The sequence below is a fragment of the Pseudopipra pipra genome, chromosome Z (genome assembly GCF_036250125.1).
Source record: "Pseudopipra pipra isolate bDixPip1 chromosome Z, bDixPip1.hap1, whole genome shotgun sequence".
Classification (NCBI taxonomy): Eukaryota; Metazoa; Chordata; class Aves; order Passeriformes; family Pipridae; genus Pseudopipra; species Pseudopipra pipra.
Window position 1 is genome coordinate 271520 of NC_087581.1, and position 17535 is coordinate 289054.

Below are 17535 nucleotides of genomic sequence, written 5' to 3' on the forward strand. Positions count from 1 at the left end.
TTCTCGGAGACATTTGGATCCGAAAGGATCTGTCTCCGTACGAGGTGGAACATCCTGATTCTCGACAAGAGGGGGCTCAGGCAGGCACATCACAGAGGAGGGAGCCATGGGCATGAGGAGGAGATGGATGCAGCTTGGATCGTAGAACCACAGAGTCCTGGAATGGGTTGGCATGGGCCAGTGAAATCCAAACCAATTTGCCTTGCATAGATTAGCAGTTCCTGAAGAGATCCCACATTAATTTGGGAAAGATTTCCACGAGGTTGAGGGTGTGAGGTCAGCAAGAGGCAGTTAAATTGTCCGATCCTATAATGCCTCCCCATAACCCCAAAGGAAAAGGGGGCCTCATCCAGCTCGATTTTCCTGCTCATGGGTCCCTGTTGCTGCACTGTCAGGAGCTCAGCTCATGGAATTGGAAGCACAGGATACACAGGAAGCTCCAGAGTGTCTGTGGAGCCCTGGAAAAGCTGGTGGCATCGGTCAAAGGCAGCTCTCGGGCTGAGGAGTGGCCAGCTCTCCGTTCATCACATCTTTCCCTTCCGTATCCACGTTCCTTTTGTTCCTCTCAACCCTAAATTTCCGTGATTTTCTCTCCCTCCCCTCCTGGAATGGCTTTGCAAATGCTCAGCCTTAAGTAATAGTCAGTAAAGGCAAATTACCTTAAATCAAGGCAGGGTTATCTAATTTAGAGAATAGGAAATAGAGAGAAAATCAAAGTAAATGAAAAGCAAACGGAATAATTCATCTCCAACCCACAGGCTGGCTCAACAGGACAAGGCTTTGCCTTGTGCTCAGCTGAGCAGCCACACAGCACAAGTTACAGGCCCCTGATCCCAAACCAACAACCTCCTGGGGCCCTGCACTCCCAAATCCTAAAGCACATGGGATTATTCCTGGGCAGTTCTGCTTTCATCATCAACACCTCCAGCTGAGCCTCTCTGTGCTCAGCTTCCTCCTGCCTTGGCTGGGGCACACTCACTTCCCTGGACTGTTTGTAAGTGCCAGCTCACACCTTCCTACCACATCTAGACAAGATAGTCCATGGAATTCCAGACTGGACTGAGCTGGGAGGGACCTGAAAGCTCATCCCATTCTGACCAGTCACCTTCCACTAGACCAGGTTATTCCAATCTTGGCTTGGACACTTCCAGGATCCAGGGGCAGCCACAGCTTCTGGGCAACCTGTGCCAGGGCCTCACTTCCCTTGCAGCCAGGAATTCCTTCCCAACATCCCACGTACCCCTCCCGAGTTCCCCCCTTTAGCTCTCCCCAGCCCTTTATTAACATGCAGTACGGCGCCGTCCCCCGTGGAATGAATCCATCACAGGATCCTGCAGAAGGCTTTCCAGCTTCCTTCCGATTCACACAGGGTGCTTCAGAGCAATCCTGGGAATACAGGGGAGGTCTTTGGCAATTGCACAGCACCTTTTTTTCAGGCAACTTCACTGAAGATGTCCTTGTTAGATGAAAGACTCCTCAGAAGCTGATTACCCCCTCCGGTTGGGATCCTCATTGTTCTCCAGACAGAGGAGCTGCTCCGATATCTTTTATTTAAAAAATTGTCACCTTAGTTTATTATGGAATCATGGAGTGGTTTGGTGGGAAGGGATCTTGAAGATCATCTTGTTCCAACCCCTTGCCACGGGAAGGGACACCTGCCACTGGCCCAGGTTGCTCCAAGCCCTGTCCACCCCAGCCTTGGATGCTTCCAGGGATGGGGAATTCTCTGAGACAAGGGAGTTTTAGATTGGCACCAGAAAACATGTACTGGAAGCTCCCCCTGCCTTCCTGCAGGATGGATCCATGAGGGAATTCAGGAGAGCATTCCCATCAGTGGGGCTGCAGTTCTCACCTGCTGCTGAGCTGCCTCTGCGGGGCTCCAAGAGCTTTCCCGGGGAGTTCGAGTAGGAAACGAGGAAAGGCATCGCTGTGACCATGTGGGGCCGAGGGATCCACTCCAGGATGGTGTTTCCTGGGCCTCATTCCTGGTTAAGTGCTCCAGGCCAGGCTTGGAGCAACCTGGGCTAGTGGAAGGTGTCCCTGCCCACAACAGGGGGTGGAACTGGATGAGTTTTAAGGTCTCTCCCAATCCAAACCATTCCAGGATTCCATAACCCTCTCTGCACCAAACCCCACAGCCAAGACCTTTGGTGTTTCACACCGACCCCAATCCCAAAGCTTTTGCTCCTGTTTCCATCCCAGTGATTCCCAAGCCGCACTCTGTGCCTGCTGCTCAAATGGGAACATTCCCAGGTCACCCTCTCCATGGATGGAGGCACTGACCTCCATCCCTGAGCTCACAGAGGGGGAGCACAGCCCAGCTCCTCAGCAGCCGGAATGGTCCCATCCAGGTTTGGTTCCCCTTCCCCCTTCCTAAAGAATTCCCAGCGATTCCTGTGCCACAAACACTGGCAATCAGAACCTCTCAGGGTTGGCAGCACAGTTTGGGCAAACGAGGCATCTCCTGGGGAGGCTTCGTTCTGCTATGGGAATTCGGGAGGCTGAGCACCAGCAGGTCACATCTCGCTTCCAGTGGATCCAGAGTCATTTTCCCGTGGAGTCTGGAAGGAGTAGGATTGGATTTGCACTTGGTGTTTAAAACAAACAAACCTATATATTAAATTAGCCTGCGGAATGCGCAGGGAAGTAAAACCCACACCGTTAAATTACAGATGAAGGGGGAAGAGTCCAAATTCTCCCAAATGTTCTCGTTTTCCTGGTTTTTTCCCCCCCTAACGACCGTGGTTCTATTTTGCCGTGGTTTAATAATACAGCAGAGGTTAAATGAAACATGAAAAGGGGCTGTACATTAAAATTGAGATAACTCTTCCTCCAGTGAAGTGGAACCCAGCAGATGTAGCTGCACACTGTAATTGCTGCCTGTTTCCTGTCACTCTGATTAAGTTGCATTGTCCCTGCTCCAAGTGTAGGAATCAGTGGCTTCCCATAGGGCACAGCATGGGACAACTGGCTCCGGCAGGCAAATGGCTCTGTGCACCTCCTGCCCGTCCTGGAATGGTGTAGGCACACAATAGACAGGGATGGCTCCTGGAATCCATGGGCTCTGCAGAGGGGGTCCCACGGGACAGGCACTGCGGGCGAGGGCCGGGGCCTGGGAACCCTCAGATCCCCAGTCCAGAGGCCAAATCCGCGTGGCTCCTGCCTGCTGTGCTAACTCTGCATCTCCAGGGTTACTCTGCACCTTCTAGTGCTGCTCTTCTCCTCCTCCCAAAGCCACAGAATCACAGAACCGTGGAATGGTTCGTGTTGGAAGGGAGCTCCAGGACCATCCAGTTCCATCCCTCTGCAGGGACACCTTCCACTAGACAGATTGCTCCAACCTGGCCTTGGACACGTCCAGGGGTGGGGAGTCCACACACTCTGCTCACAGTTATCCGAGTGTTTTGGTAACAAACCCCTCCTTACGGGATTAAGCTTCCGATGGTAAAACCCAGGAGCTGTCTGGGAACGCAGGGCTGCATTCCCAGCTGGAGATCACTGGAGCCAGCGCGGTGCCTGTGACTTACAGCAGCTCTTGGACTTGCCTGAGAGGTCCAGAAAGGGCTCTTTCCATGTGAGTCCATTGAGAAGGAATGATCTTGGAGCAGCCTGGGCTATGGAAGGTGTCCCTGCCCATGGCAGGGGGTGGAAGGGGATGATCCTTAAAATCCCTCCCAACCCAAACCATTCTGGTATTCCACAATTCTATAAAATCCCATTTTGGCTCCTTAATCCCCAGCTGGATCTGGGACCTTGCTTTCTAAAAATGGAAATTAATATTAAAGCTCATTCCTTAACACATGTTTATTTTCTAATTTATAGAATGCACCTATTACAGCCTCCAGACACATGTGCTTGATTACAATGATTATCATATGTATTTTCTAAGGCATCATCACCATAATATCAAATGTCATTAGAGAAATTAGGGAAGAGCAGCAGCATTCCTTCCAGGGAAAAGCCAGTTTCCTCTTTTCCCAGCACAGTAGTGAAATCCCAGAAAACTCAGCTGATTTTCTGCCACTTTTGTTTTAGGTTGACACAAAACAACCTGATCCCTGGGGGAAAGTGCAACGTGCACCTGAAGCCAAGCCCTGTGTGAAAATTCCATGTAAAAAGGCCCGGAGCTGTGCAGGGAAGCTCCAAAATCTGGGCTGTCCACTGAGTCCTGTTTTCCCCCTGCTCCCCCCTGCCAGGGCAGGAACCCACAGCTCATCCCAGGATGAGGGAAACACAAGGACCATGAGATCCTGAGCTCAGGGTTAGGGTGACAAACCCTGCCTTGAATCCTGGCTGCTGCTCCCAGGGACATTTTCTTTCCCCTAATATAAGTATTTCCCAAGGGAAATTCTAATTTCTGGAGCAAAATCCCACTTCAAGACTTGGATGGAAGAAAGCGAGGTGCCAGGGGATCTGCTGGATGCTCTGTGTGTCTTCCCAGGGGTGGCAGACACGGATCTGGAGTGTTTCAGGAGAGCCAAGGGGTTTTTTAATTTCAATATTTACTTATTTAAGCTCCAGCAGAGGAGGGAAACAGCTGTGGATGACACGGATATCCCACCATTCCAGACTGGATGGTCTGTCTGGAACACACGTGCTGGATTTCAAGTCTGTGTGTGTCCAGGAGCGGGAAGAGGGGGAGCTGCTCTGGGGGGACCCTCCAGGTCCTTCCAGGGAAGGGGCCAGGAAGAGCTGGGGTGGAGGGGATGGAATGACCCCCGGGAGTGGGGCATGGGAAGGTACAGTTGGCTGTGCCAGTGCCCTCAGTGCCCAACATCTCCTATTTTTGGTCCTAATTAATTAAAAACAAGCATTGCCTGTTTTGCTCTACCTGATTTAGCACCACTTTCCCAAACCTCGAGGTTTTCCACCCAGCCTCCCGCAGTCCCTGGGGATGGCAGGCCCTGGTTTTGGCCACGCTGAGCAGAAGAGCCCCTTAAATCCCGTGCCACAGGGGTGAAGCAGCAGGGAGCACAGAGCTGCCTTTGGATTGCTGACTCCGACTAAATCCTGGGGTTTTTTCCTTCCTCTGCGTCATTTATGTGATTATTTTTGTGCTTCGTGTGCTCAAAAATCCCTGGGGAACGGAGAAAGAAAAAAATCTCCTTTTTTATCATTTTTGCTTTGCAAGTCACTTTGTAAGGGAGCACTTTGGTGTCTTCAGAGGGATTGAAACCCACCTGTTCCCTCTGAGGAAAGATGGGAGCGGCCTTTGGATTCGGGAGCTCTCAGTGAGACTAAACCTGTTGGTCCCACACCTGGGAAGGGGGTTTTAAGCAGGATTTTCAGCCTCAAAGCAAAGGTTTATTTTGCTGGTAGAAGCAGGGGCTGGAGAAGGGAGCGTTCCTCCCGCTCTGGCAGGGATTCCGGAGTGCTCCCTGCACCCCAGCCACACCAGCAGCGCTCCAGGGAAGGACTTACCCGGGAAAACGAGGAGCAAACCAGGGAAATGGACCGGCGGGGCTGCATGTCCTGCCTGCTCCCACCTGGGAGGACGTCTAAGGTCACTCGGATAATCTAATCCCGCCCAGGATGATATCTGGCTCCGGCAGGAACTCTTGGAAGGGTTTGAACAACATCCATCTTCATTACACCCCACCCTCGTGTCTGTATGATTGATTCCTGCTAAATTCGGTTTAATTGCTCAGAAGGTCTCAGGGAATGACATTTGGAGGGAGCCAAGCGGGATGTCTGAGCTCCCCCTGCTGCTCCGCCGCACGCACCACCCGCGCCCGCCCCGCGCCCCGGGAGCCGCTTCCCCGGGGCCCGGCCGAGACGGCTCGGGGCTAGCGCGGGGGCACCGGGAGCATCCCGAGGCCCAGATCCCACGGGATCAACCCTTCAGCTCACCTGGCCGGGGCTGGCTGCCAAGGGCTGTGTCCGGCGGTGGAACTGGTGCCCCAGGGCCGGATCCATCGGCCATCCCGGTGCTTCGGAGCTCCTGTGGACGCAGCCAGGGCAGGACGAGGTCTCACAGCTCCCAGGTCACGGCCGCGGCTTCCCCTCCTCAGGAATGTGCTCAACTCTCCCTGCGGACAAACTTCAGCACGTCAGGGCAGATCCTCGGGGAATTAATCCTGCAATCCCGGAACAGTTTGGGTTGGAAGGGACCTTAAAGTTCATCCAGTTCCAGCCCCTGTCACGGGCAGGGACACCTTCCACTACTCAGATTGCTCCAACCTGGCCTTGGACACTCCCAGGGATGGGGCAGCCACAGCTTCTCTGGACAGCCAGGGCCTCCCCACCCTCCCAGACAGGAATTCCTTCCCAATATCCCGTCTGGCAGTGGAAAGCCATTCCCTCCTGTCCTGTCCCTCCAAAGTCCCTCTCCAGGTGGAAAGCACTCTGAAACATCCATGCAACACCCACCAAGCCCTTCTGCGTCCTTTGGGAATCCTGCCTGAGGAGTTTCTCAGTCTGTGCCACCCTCAGCCTGCTTTTTGGCTGTGGGGAGAGGCTGATGATCCGACAGCTCCGACCGCTCCGTGCAGGAGCCCAGGCAGCCTCAGCCCTCCTTTTTGGAGGTGTAAGTAGGACAACCCAGGGAGGCCTGGCCTGGCATCGCTGCAGCCACGGAAATGACTGGAAAACACCGTGAGGAGAAAGAGAGAGGGGTCTGGGAGAAGGAGGACAGGACCTCGGGAGGGTTTGTTCCCTTTGGCTTCAGGGTGATGGAGGTGAGGGCAAAGGGGCAAAGAAATACACATTTGTGCCCCAAAGATCCCTAAATGGAGAGAAACCCCCCGGGGCAAATCCCAGCATGAACTCCTCGTCCTCTGCGCCCCCAGCCCGAGGATCCGGAGCGTGGCCGCGGGCGCCGCGCGAAGATCTCCATTTGCAAACAGAGTTTTAATTATTCGCGAAAGCCGTCAATTGTTCACCAGATAATGCCACGGATTGGTCCTCCCAGTGTGAAGTGCAACCGTCCAGAACCCCCACAGTATTATAAATAGGCTTCGGAGCCGGGATTGATTGATGTTTGGCAGAAAATCTATTCCTCGGAGCATGTGTATTCCTTCTGTTCACCAGCTCCATACAAATATACTCGGGCTGATTTTTTATTCAAATCTCCAATTTATGTCGGTTTAAACTGTTAAATATTTAAAGCCTTTTTCATCTTCCCCCCCCCATCCCTGTTTCCTGTCTGAGGTAACCAAACCTCGCGCCGAACGCAAACGAGGCTCGGAGATTTAGCACATTCCTGGGGGGGAGAGAAAAGGTTTATTAATTATAGTGAGACTCAAATAATATGCTTCCTTGACACTAATGTTCCATCAGTTCCAAGCACAGGGATCCTGTGGGATAGCTTTAAAGCCTTTCTCAGGATCCAGCTTACGGCGTTTACGGCTCCAGAGAAGGAGGAATTTAATGAACGGCACTCGGAGTTTGAACAGAGGGTCGGGGATATCGAGGTGTACAAACTACAGCCACGAGGAGCTGTTCCAGGGCAGTCCCTGGGACTCCACGAGGAAACATCAAATGGAGAGCAGTCTGATGTGCTTTCTCAAGAATCTCCACCAATATCCAGGGCTCCTTCGGCCTTGTTCCACTCTGACAGCCAACACCTCCCAGGAGTCGTGTCTGCTGGCAAACCTCCCTCCCCAAGTCTTATTGAAGTTTTCACTTATCAAGTCAATACTCTGGAAGAACTCTGTTCTGGAATTTTTGTGACACCAGGGCTTTGATTCCACGCAGCCCTTGTTCCCCCTGTGCATTTCCCTCCCCTCACCCTCGTGGCTGTGATGAATTCATTTATTCCCAGCTTCGGGAGAGCCGCAGTCGGGAGGCGAGGCCCCATTATGTCTTACTGACTATTGTGTGTTGTACTAAAATCTGGAGACACAGGTGAGTTCATGGATGTCTCCACAGAATTATGGAATCACTGAGGTTGGAAAAGCCCTCCCAGTCCAAGCTGGACTGATCCCAGCCCAGAGCACTGAGTGCCATGTCCAGGCATTCCTTGGACACCTCCAGGGTGAGGTCCTCAAACCACGGATTTTGGAGCTTTTGCTAGGGAAGCACACAATGATTTGGGCTGGAAGGGGTTTTAAGGATCACCTCATTCCCACCCCCTGCCACAGGCAGGGACACCTCCCACTAGCCCAGGTTGCTGCAGCCTGGCCTTGGACACTTTCAGGGACAGGACAGCCACAGCTCCTCTGGGCAACCTGTGCCAGGGCCTCCTCACCCTCCCAGCCAGGAATTCCCTCCCAGCATCCCATCTAAACCAGTGGGAAGCCATTCCCTGTGTCCTGTCCCTCTAGGCCCTTGTGAAAATAACAGAATTCCAACTTTTTGTTCCTTAAACTTACTGAAATATGATCTGTAAAGCAGAACTGCCAATCTGGGTCAAGCTCCTGGGAACTCCTGAGGGTAGGGGCTGTATTTTTGGCACAGGAGATCCCACTAAGATCCCAAAGCCCATCTCTCCTGCAGGATTCTTAACTGGGATTGAAATGAGTCAGAGCAAGGTTCACAGAACAACTCTTACACGGCAGAGAACAAAGCAGGAGCCCATTTACCAAGGCAGCAATTGCCTCAGCGGAGCATCCGAGTCCCTGGGCAGCCATTCCCAGCACTGCTGGTGAATGAAACTAATGACGGGAGCATCTCCGAGGAGTCGGGCTGGCAAGTGGGAACGGGTTTTTCCAAACACTCAGCATTAACCTAACTCTGCTCCACTGAAGTAAAACCCTCCTTGACTTTGGTGGGAGCAGAGCGGCCCCATCCCGGCAGGAAGAGCCCAGATTCCCTGCGAGCCTCCTCTCAGGAGCAGCCCCCGGAGCAGCAGCGTGTGCATATATCCCAAAAAGCAGGGATGTTTGGGATCCAGCCGTTCCTGCCTTATCCAGTAATTTGGGGATGCTACAGTGGCACTTCAAGGATATGTAGGATTCAGGATAACTGACTTTTCCCAAGCACACATATCTATATGCCATTCCACCCCTCTCCATCCCTGGAAGTGTTCAAGGCCAGGTTGGTTGGGACTTGGAGCAACCTGGGATAGTGGCACAGGATTTCAATGAGACGATCTTTAAGGTCCTTTCCAACCCAAATCATTCCCTGACTCCATGGTTTTCCAAAGGCACGATGCCCCTGGGAGCAGGCTGGAGGACTTGCCCTGGCTGAAGTTTCCCCTGGGTCTGGGGGGTCAGGCCAGCCCGTGGAGTTCACCTTGAGTGAGAGGCACCACCGCTGCCCCCTCCCTTTCCTCGTTCCCTGTTTTCCCTGTTCCCAGTGCCCTTGTGACACCGATCCCCGGGCCCAGGGAGCTCTGCAGTGCGTCGGTGCCTTCCGGAACGCGGGATAACCTGGCTGGCTGCTGGCCCTGTCTGGAGCTCCAAAGGGAGACAGGACTTTCCCTGGGAGCCACGGGCAAGGGAAGCAGATTTGCCGGTCTGGTACTTTCCTCTCAGAAGACGTGCTCTAATGCCTATTTTGGGAAGCAGATCGGAGCGGCTCCGCTCACATCCCTGCCTGCCAGGCACCACCTTGCCTCCAGCGCACTCAGAGCCTGCCTTCCCCACCCGGGAATCTCATCCAACTTCAGCGCTCGGCTTCGGATTCCCGGGGCTGGGCTTTGGCTGCTTCCTCCTCCTGCCGTTCTATCCTTAGCAGGATTCACAGGCTTTCAGCTCCCTCACACTTCCCGCTCCCCAATCCTGGCGCCGCCGCCAACGACGGAGCGGCTCCGAGCTCGGGGTCTCTCACTTGTGCTCAGGCTCTCGCTGGGCCACGGCCAAGTAGGTGAAAGACTGGGGAAGGGGGAAGGGGAGAGCCGGGACCGCTCTCAGATGTTGCAGGCTGGAGCTAAACCCGCCTCGGGATCCATCAGGAGTTTTTGGGGTGTGTTCCTGGGGTGTTCAGAAGGGTTTGGTCAGGAGGTGTCAGCTCCTGCCCTGGGGACTCTGAACACCCCGGCACGGTGTCCCTGCTAGCACTGTTCCCTGTTCCCTGGGAATTCTCCCAGATACAGACGCTCTCGAGCACATTCCCTGTGTGTTCCAGGGCTGGCTCATCGCTCCAGCTTGGCTGATTCCATGAGCCACAAGCTGCTCCTCTGTCAGTGTCTCCTGCTTTGTCTCTATTTGTACCCAAGGGTGTCTGTGGAGGTTGAATCAACTTTCCTGAGGGAAACAGCTCCTCCTCAGATAAAGGCTCCCAGTGTGGCTGCTCCTCCACCTGTTTCCCACAGGGATCGAGGGGGAAATCATCACCCAAGGTATCTTGTTTCCCAGGGAAGTTGTGGCTGCCCCATCCCCAAGGCTGGGTTGGAGCAACCTGGGCGGTGGAAGCTGTCCCTGCCCATGGAATAGGATGATCCTCAAGGTCCCTTCCAGCCCAAACCATTCTGAGCAGCTCAGCCCAGCTGCTGGACTCCTCTCTGATTCCAGGCACCAGGAATCCCAGCTGGAGAAGCAGCAGAGGACACTGTCAGCTGTCACAAGTGCCACTGTGGTTCCTGACATCCCCAGAGGCCAAGGAAAGCTTCCCGGGATTTGGCAGAGCTGGCATTCCTCCCCTCAGCTCCGTCACACAGTTATTTGCTGCCTCTCTAACTTCCACACATCCCTGTTCCAGTGACTGGGATGACGTTGGCAGAGTGATTCATGCTGCCAGTTCCTGGCTGGAGCCGCATCCAGGAGTTTATTTTGGGAGCGGCAGGCGCACACCTACCATGGAGGGGCAGGAGAAACCAGGGCTCTGCCAACTGCAGAGGCACGAAAAGTCTGGGTTTCACCTCAGCACAGAGCCAAAGGGGGGTCAGGCACAGAACAGGTGGAATTTCTACTCCAGGCTGAAGAGGCTGCTTAAACATTCCTGGTTTTTACATGCAGAGGACGCTGGAAGCTGCAATATTGACCAAAGAAATGCTGTCTTTCCAAAATAAACTGATCCCATAATTTCCTTGGTAGATGGCTACGGAGTCAACCCTCGGGAGGTTCCTCTGATGCAGGCAAGTGAGTGTTCTGCTTTTCCAGAGAAGGAAACTAAGACAGTGCTCACCGTTTTCCAAATGTAGCTCCTAAATCCGTGTCCTGCCATTTAAATCTTTAATTGGAATGCCTGGGGATGGGATGATCCCTTGGGGTGGAAGCTGAAATCAAGGATAGGGAGGTGCCTGCCTGCAGACACCAAACATGGAGCAGCACACACAGTATTTGATGCCCATATTCCAATGGATCAATCCGAGCAAGCACAGCACACGATCACAAAATATTTCCTTGCTCATTTCCCCCTTTCAATAAACAGTGGGAAACTCCCACTAAAATCACAATAACATTAACTTTGCTCTCTCGCTCAGCTCGGCTGCTGCTGAACTCCACGGCCTGGGAGGCAGTGCCTCGCTCAGCTGCATTTTCGGCTCCCGAAAACTCCAGCTAACCTTTATTTTACACAGCCAAATCCCCCTGGCATATCTATTAATGTGAAATGTGCAGCTCCACGTTGGATGAAAGAGCCTTTGTGCTGCAGAGAACAGTTCGAGCTCTTCAGGCAGAGCTGGAGCAAGTGGAATATTTGCCTGCATTTGGCAAAGGAGGAACGTTGTCAATAATTCAGGGAGTGGGATTTGATTCCCGGTTTTTCGGGGCTCTGTGGCCCTCCTGGGTTTGGTTTGTTTAGGTTTGCTGCCTCTCTGCTGTTACAGAGCTTTTTGGCCTCTAATTAAACATCGAGGACAAGCGGGAATTATCCCAGAGGAAGTTGGGGGAATGGACAGGAGGGAGGTTGGACCCTCCTGAGTTACACTGTTCCTTTCTCCTAAAAAATTCATCTCTGGTGAGAGCAGGAAAGGGAAAGAGGGTGTCTTGGATGTTGATCCTCTTGCACAAGCCATTCCTGTGGATAATGTACCTGGGATCACAGAATCCCAAAATGGTTTGGGCTTAAGGGATTTTAAGGATCATCTCATTCCACCCTCTGCCATGGGCAGGGACACCTCCCACAGTCCCAGGTTATTCCAGCCTGGCCTTGGACACTTCCAGGGATCCAGAGGCAGCCACAACTTCTCTGGGCAACCCGTGCCAGGGCCTCACCTCCCTCATAAAAACCCTGTTCCTTAAGTCTAATGCAAATCCAGCTTCCTTTAGTTTCCAACCATCCCCCCTTGTCCTGTCACAACCTCCTGGTTGCTCCCAAAGCCGAGCTCCAGGGAGAGGACAGACCCAGAGCCAGGGAAGGAGCAGGTCCTGCCTGTACCTGCATTTCCCCTGCTGCTCAGGTGAGTGGTGCCGTGTGGGAGCGGAGTGTTATTATTTATTAGGCACACATCTTCCCTAATTACTTGGCAAATATGATCATTATATTTGAAGTTACGGAGCACTTCAAGCATTAATTGCCACATAACTTGCGGATTTCAGATCTGATACACAAACCTAATCATCACTCATTAAGTATTAAAGAAGAGAGCACTGGAAATATATTAAATTACTGCAGATCACTGATTAAACCTAATCCTGGGGAATTCCTAAAAGCCTAGTGAGGCACTGGGACTCACTTCCAAGTGACCACTGGGAATTCAGGCCTGAAACACAACCAAGTGGCTTAATTGAATCACGGAATCCCAGGGTGGTTTGGTTGGAAGGGAACTTAAGGATCTGCCGTGGCCAGGGACACCTTCCATAGACCAGGTTATTCCAATCTGGCCTTGGACACTTCCAGGGACCCAGAGGCAGCCACAGCTTCTCTGAGCAACCTGTGCCAGGGCCTCACCACCCTCACAGCCAGGGATTCCTTCCCAATATCCCATCTAACCCTGCTCTCCCTCAGTTCAAGGCCACTCCCCTTTTCCTATCGCTCCATGCCCTTGTCCAAAGTCCCTCAGGGATAATTCTCAGGGATATCACCATTCTCTGAGCCCGCAAAACGCTCCTTTTCTGGAGTCCTGTCCCAGCCACAGCTAAGCCTGACTTCACCTTCCCCTGGGGAAGCTTTCCGGACGTGCTCCCTCCCCGGCACCTTCCACGGCCCTGTCCCGACAGCAGCAGTGGTGTCCCCGACCCCAGCCTGCTTCCCGCATTCCCGGCCTGCCTGCCTTTGGGCAGCGAGGACGTGAACTCTGGGAATGCCGGGCCGGTTCCACGCTGCCTGGCGGCTCCGGGCTGGCAGCCCGCGGAGGCGATGGGTGCCGGGCGGCTCCCCGGGCTCTGTCGGTGGGCTCCTTCCGGAGGGTGGGATGGAGCGACGAGACAAAGGCTCCGGCAGCCTGGGAATTCTGCCCCGCCGTTCCCCTGCCGGCTCCTCCTGCCTCGCCACGGTCACTGCGGCTTCTCCTCGGCAGGACCTGCCCACGCCCGGCTAAAAGCGGGGCCGCGGCTCGTGCGCCCAGAAATGGAGGAATTCTGCCCCTTTCCCAAGGTTCGTTGGGAGTTCGACACTATTTTAAAGCCACGAGGTTATTCCGTGACCTTAAGTAGGAAAATGGCACCTGAAAGCAGGTTGTTACTGTTTCACCACAGGGGAAGTGTTTCTGGTCGGGAGCTCAACGATTTCCACCAGACGTGACAAAAATAGCAGCGTGTGTGTGTTCATTCCCAGATTTCAAGGGATTCAATATGGGAGAAGGGAGGGAGGAAGTGTGGGGATGGGGGAGACGCTGCTCAAGTCCTTCCCTGCCTCTGCTGGAACTATTCATGGGTGGCGTGACTCAGTTTTCCTCCTCCTGCAACCTTGTGAGATTCCCACCGCTCAGCCCCAGTTCCTGCACAACATTCATCCCGGATCACGGAGCCATGGACCAGTTTGGGTTGGAAGGGACCTTAAAGCCCACCTCGTTCCACCCCTGCCACGGGCAGGGACACTTCCCACCAGAGCGGGGTGCTCCGAGCCCCTCTCCCAGCCTCGAGCCGTGCCAGCTCCAGAGCAGAGCCAGTTCGGGCGAGTCCCGGGGCAGAGCCAGACCGGGATCATCCCTGTCCCCGCGCGGCCACGAGCGTTCTCCCTGCCGCCCCGCTCTCGGAGGTGACGTTCCCGCTCCGAGGGCAGCACGCTGGCACACAGCGGGTCCGGCTGCCAGCGGAAATGCCAGAGAGGGAGCCAAGCTGACACCCACAGGCCAGCGCCGGGAGAACTTGGCATGCGGGCCCCGCAGCTGCCGCAGCCCCTCGCACGGCCGCAATCAGCCCCGGCGCCGGGGCGGAGCGGGGAGGGGGCCCTGGCCGAGGGCATGCGGTGCACAATCAGCGCCGCAATCAGGGGGGAGAGGCCGTGCCAGCTGCTCCCAACGCTGCCAGCCCGTGCCAAGAGCGCGACAACGAGGCGAAGGGCCACAAAGGGCCGGCAGCTTGCGGGCCCGGCACGGCGCGGGGAGGGGATCGGGCCGGGGGAACGGGGGGGCTCCGGGGCCCCTTCCAGCTCCCGGCAGCCTCAGAGAGCTTCCCGGAGCGCGGGCTGTGCCAGGAAAAAGCCGCGCTGAGTGCGGCTGCATGGCTGGAGCGTGGGCACGGCGGAGCCATCGCGAGGTTGTGGAGCACAGATGTCACCAGGCGCCGGCTGCTCCGGGCACGGCCACCATTGGAACGGGGCAGAGCGGGGGCAGGCCCAGCAGCCAGCAGGGCAAGGGGTTTGCCGTGCCGCCCGCGCCCCGGGCCTGCTCGGGAATGCGTGTAGGGACGGGGGAGGCAGCAGGGAAATGGGTGGAAGGAAACGTGTCACTGCAACGCCCACCTATCCCGGCGCTCCGCAGTCACCTTCCCAAACTGTCTGCCGTGGTCACACACTAAAATAGCCTGGAAGGACCTGGAGAGGTCCCAAGCCCACCCTCACCCCCAGCACGGCGCTGGTCCGTGTTCAAGTCGTACTGCAACACAGGGAGAGCAACCACCATCCCACGGAGAGCTTCATTCCAGGGGCAGAGCTCATCCTTTTCTGGTTTAACACTGATTATTTCTAATACAGTAAATCCCAGGATTCAACCTGATTTTCCACTCCTGAGTCTTTGTCACCCTTTTTCAAGCCTGAACACTTCCAGGGGTGGGGCAGCCACAACTTCTCTGGGCAACCTGTGCCAGGGCCTCAAAAATCCCATCTGGGGTTTGCATCCCCATTTGGGGCTTGACTTTGAGTTTTCAGTTGACACTTCCCATTTTGCTCCCCAAAAATGTTCCTACAGACCCCTCCATCAGCTGATTTCTTTGGAGTAACTCACTCCAGCTGCTTCAGCTGATGCTTTGGAAGATGCTGCCTTGTTGCAGCTCTTTTAAGATGTTCCCAGCCCTGACAAATGGCCCAAACCAGCAGCGGATTTTATGTTCCCCCCCTTTTATGTTTCCAATGTCACTTGTAACAGGCGAATATTCCATGACAAACAACTCCAACCGTAACACAGCTCCTCTCCATCCATATGACCCTTATCTTTTACGGCCTGGGCTCCGCTCGCACCGTTCCCTGTGCCGGGAACGCGGAGCGGGAGCGGGAGGAGAGCGAACCCACCTGTCCAAGTGTTTCTGTCGCTGTTCCAGGGGCTTTACGGCCTGGCCGTGAGTGGAGCCGCCATGCAGATGGCTGTGCTCCCAGCAAACGCTGTTCCAGAGGGCTAGGAGCTGCATCCATCTTCCCAGTCACCCGCTCCTGTGTCAGGAAAAGCCCCCAGTGAGGCAGCACTGTCTGGGAGACAAGAGCAGCCGAAGGAATTGAGAGGATTCTTCTCAGAATCAGAGAGTCACGGAATATGTTGAGTTGGAAGGAATACACATCGAGTCCAACTCCTGGCCCTGCACAGCACCAGAGTCTTGGAGAGGCTTCTCCCCGCTCTGAACCACAGGAATATCCTTGTTGTAGTGAGATGGGGGTCAGGAACAAGCAGCAGGCCTCAAGTTGCACCAGGGGAGGTTTAGGCTGGATATTGGGAAAATTCCTTCCTGGAAAGGGCTGTCCAGCCCTGGCACAGCTGCCCAGGGCGGGGGTGGAGTCACATCCGTGCTGGGATTTAACAGCCCTGTGCATGTGGCACTGGGGGACACGGGTTGGTGGTGGCCTCAGCAGTGTCCGAGCTGCTGGGAGAAGGCTGGAGCCTCTCCCATCCCTGCCAGAGCTGCTGCCGCAGCCACCTGGGAGTCCCGAGAGGAAGAGCTCGGGAAGAGTGTGGGAACTGAGGAGCCTCCCATCATCCCAAGCACCAGGCACCACACGGGGCTCTGGCTGCGAGGACGGAGGGTGTTCATCCAGCCCCAGCTCATTCCATAAACCACGAGCCTCACACAGCCCGTCCCACCTCCTGAATATTTCATGGAGCAGATCCGCAGCCCTCCGGTCTCCACAGCTCCTTCCCGAAGCCTCTCCTCTCCCCGCAGCACTGCTTTTCATTTGTCAGGAATGATTATCCCTGCTTCCAGTTAATAACAGAGCTGGAAGGCCCAGACCAGTGCTTGGCTTTATGAGCATCCTCGGCACCGTCGTCGGCGATGTCGGCTCTGAGCATCCTAATTAATTATGGTCCCTCTTCCGGCTGTTTCTGCGGGAGCAGAGCAGAAATCACTTTGGGTTATGGAGCAAGGCTGCCTGGGGGGTATTTTTACTGAGTTTCTCTCTGTTTGGTGTCATTTCAATAAAAGAGTTTGATTCGGGGTGGGGGCCAGACTCGGGCGTGGGGAGGGAGAGCCGTGGGTGGTCCCAGCGCCGGGATGCTGAGGTGTGATGGGATGTGGGATTTCGGGGTACTCAGAGCCCTCAGGAGGAGACACCAGGGCTGACCCACACCCTGGAACCCATGGCATTGCCAGGGTGTTCCCAGGAGCGGCCTCACTCCACGACTGGGATGTGTTTGCATCCCAGGCTGCTTTCACCTCCTGCCACCTCCCATTTCATTTTCCCTCCTGCCTTCTCAGCTTTGCCCCTCTTGTGCTGTCCAACAGGATTAGCACCTCCCTCCCCTTTTCCCATTTCTCCCTGGAGAAGGAGAACAGTTCCTGAGGACCCCAGGGAAGCTCTGATCCGCCAGGATCCCCCAGCTCCAGCTGGAGCCCCGGGATCTGCCGACCGCAGACCCCGGAGGCCCCACTGAGCCACTCCCAGCCCGTGACTTTGATTAGTTGATCTTTCCTAATATTTGCACTAGAAACAGCATTTCACCGAGATTAACGAACTTATTGGCAGCTTTGGAGCTTGTAAATGAAGGGAAAGGGCTGGGAAAAGGGGACTGGGGATGATACACAGGGAAATCTGGTTCGGAGAATTTATCCTCTTCATTAAAAGCCACTAAGACCTTCATCTCTGGTATTTAATGTGCCAAATTCAATATTCTCAGCAGTGTTTGCATATAAAAATAGCAATATCATGTTTTGAAGGATGGGAGGGAGGAGGGAAAGTTTAACTAAGCCACACACTTTAATAGCTTCTTTTTAGTTTGGGTTTTTTCTTTTCCACAGATCCAAGCCCTGGGAAATACTTGACAGGGAAGAACAAACTCTTTGCAAGAACTGAAGGTTTTTCTCCCCGTGTAAGTTGTATTTTCCTTCTACATAGAATCACAGAATGACTTGGGTTGGAGGGGATCTTAAAGATCATCTAGTTCCAACCCCTAGATCAGGATTCCCA

At 54.5% G+C, this 17535-nt stretch overlaps 1 long non-coding RNA gene across 1 annotated transcript in view; it reads right to left on the minus strand.

The window, feature by feature from the left end:
- The window catches only part of LOC135406696 (uncharacterized), a 44957-nt gene that overhangs the window by 4203 nt on the left and 23219 nt on the right, over positions 1 to 17535 (minus strand). The window contains exon 2 of the long non-coding RNA XR_010426423.1: positions 5851 to 6029. This is a non-coding gene — a long non-coding RNA (uncharacterized LOC135406696). The remainder of the gene's footprint in view (positions 1 to 5850; positions 6030 to 17535) is intronic.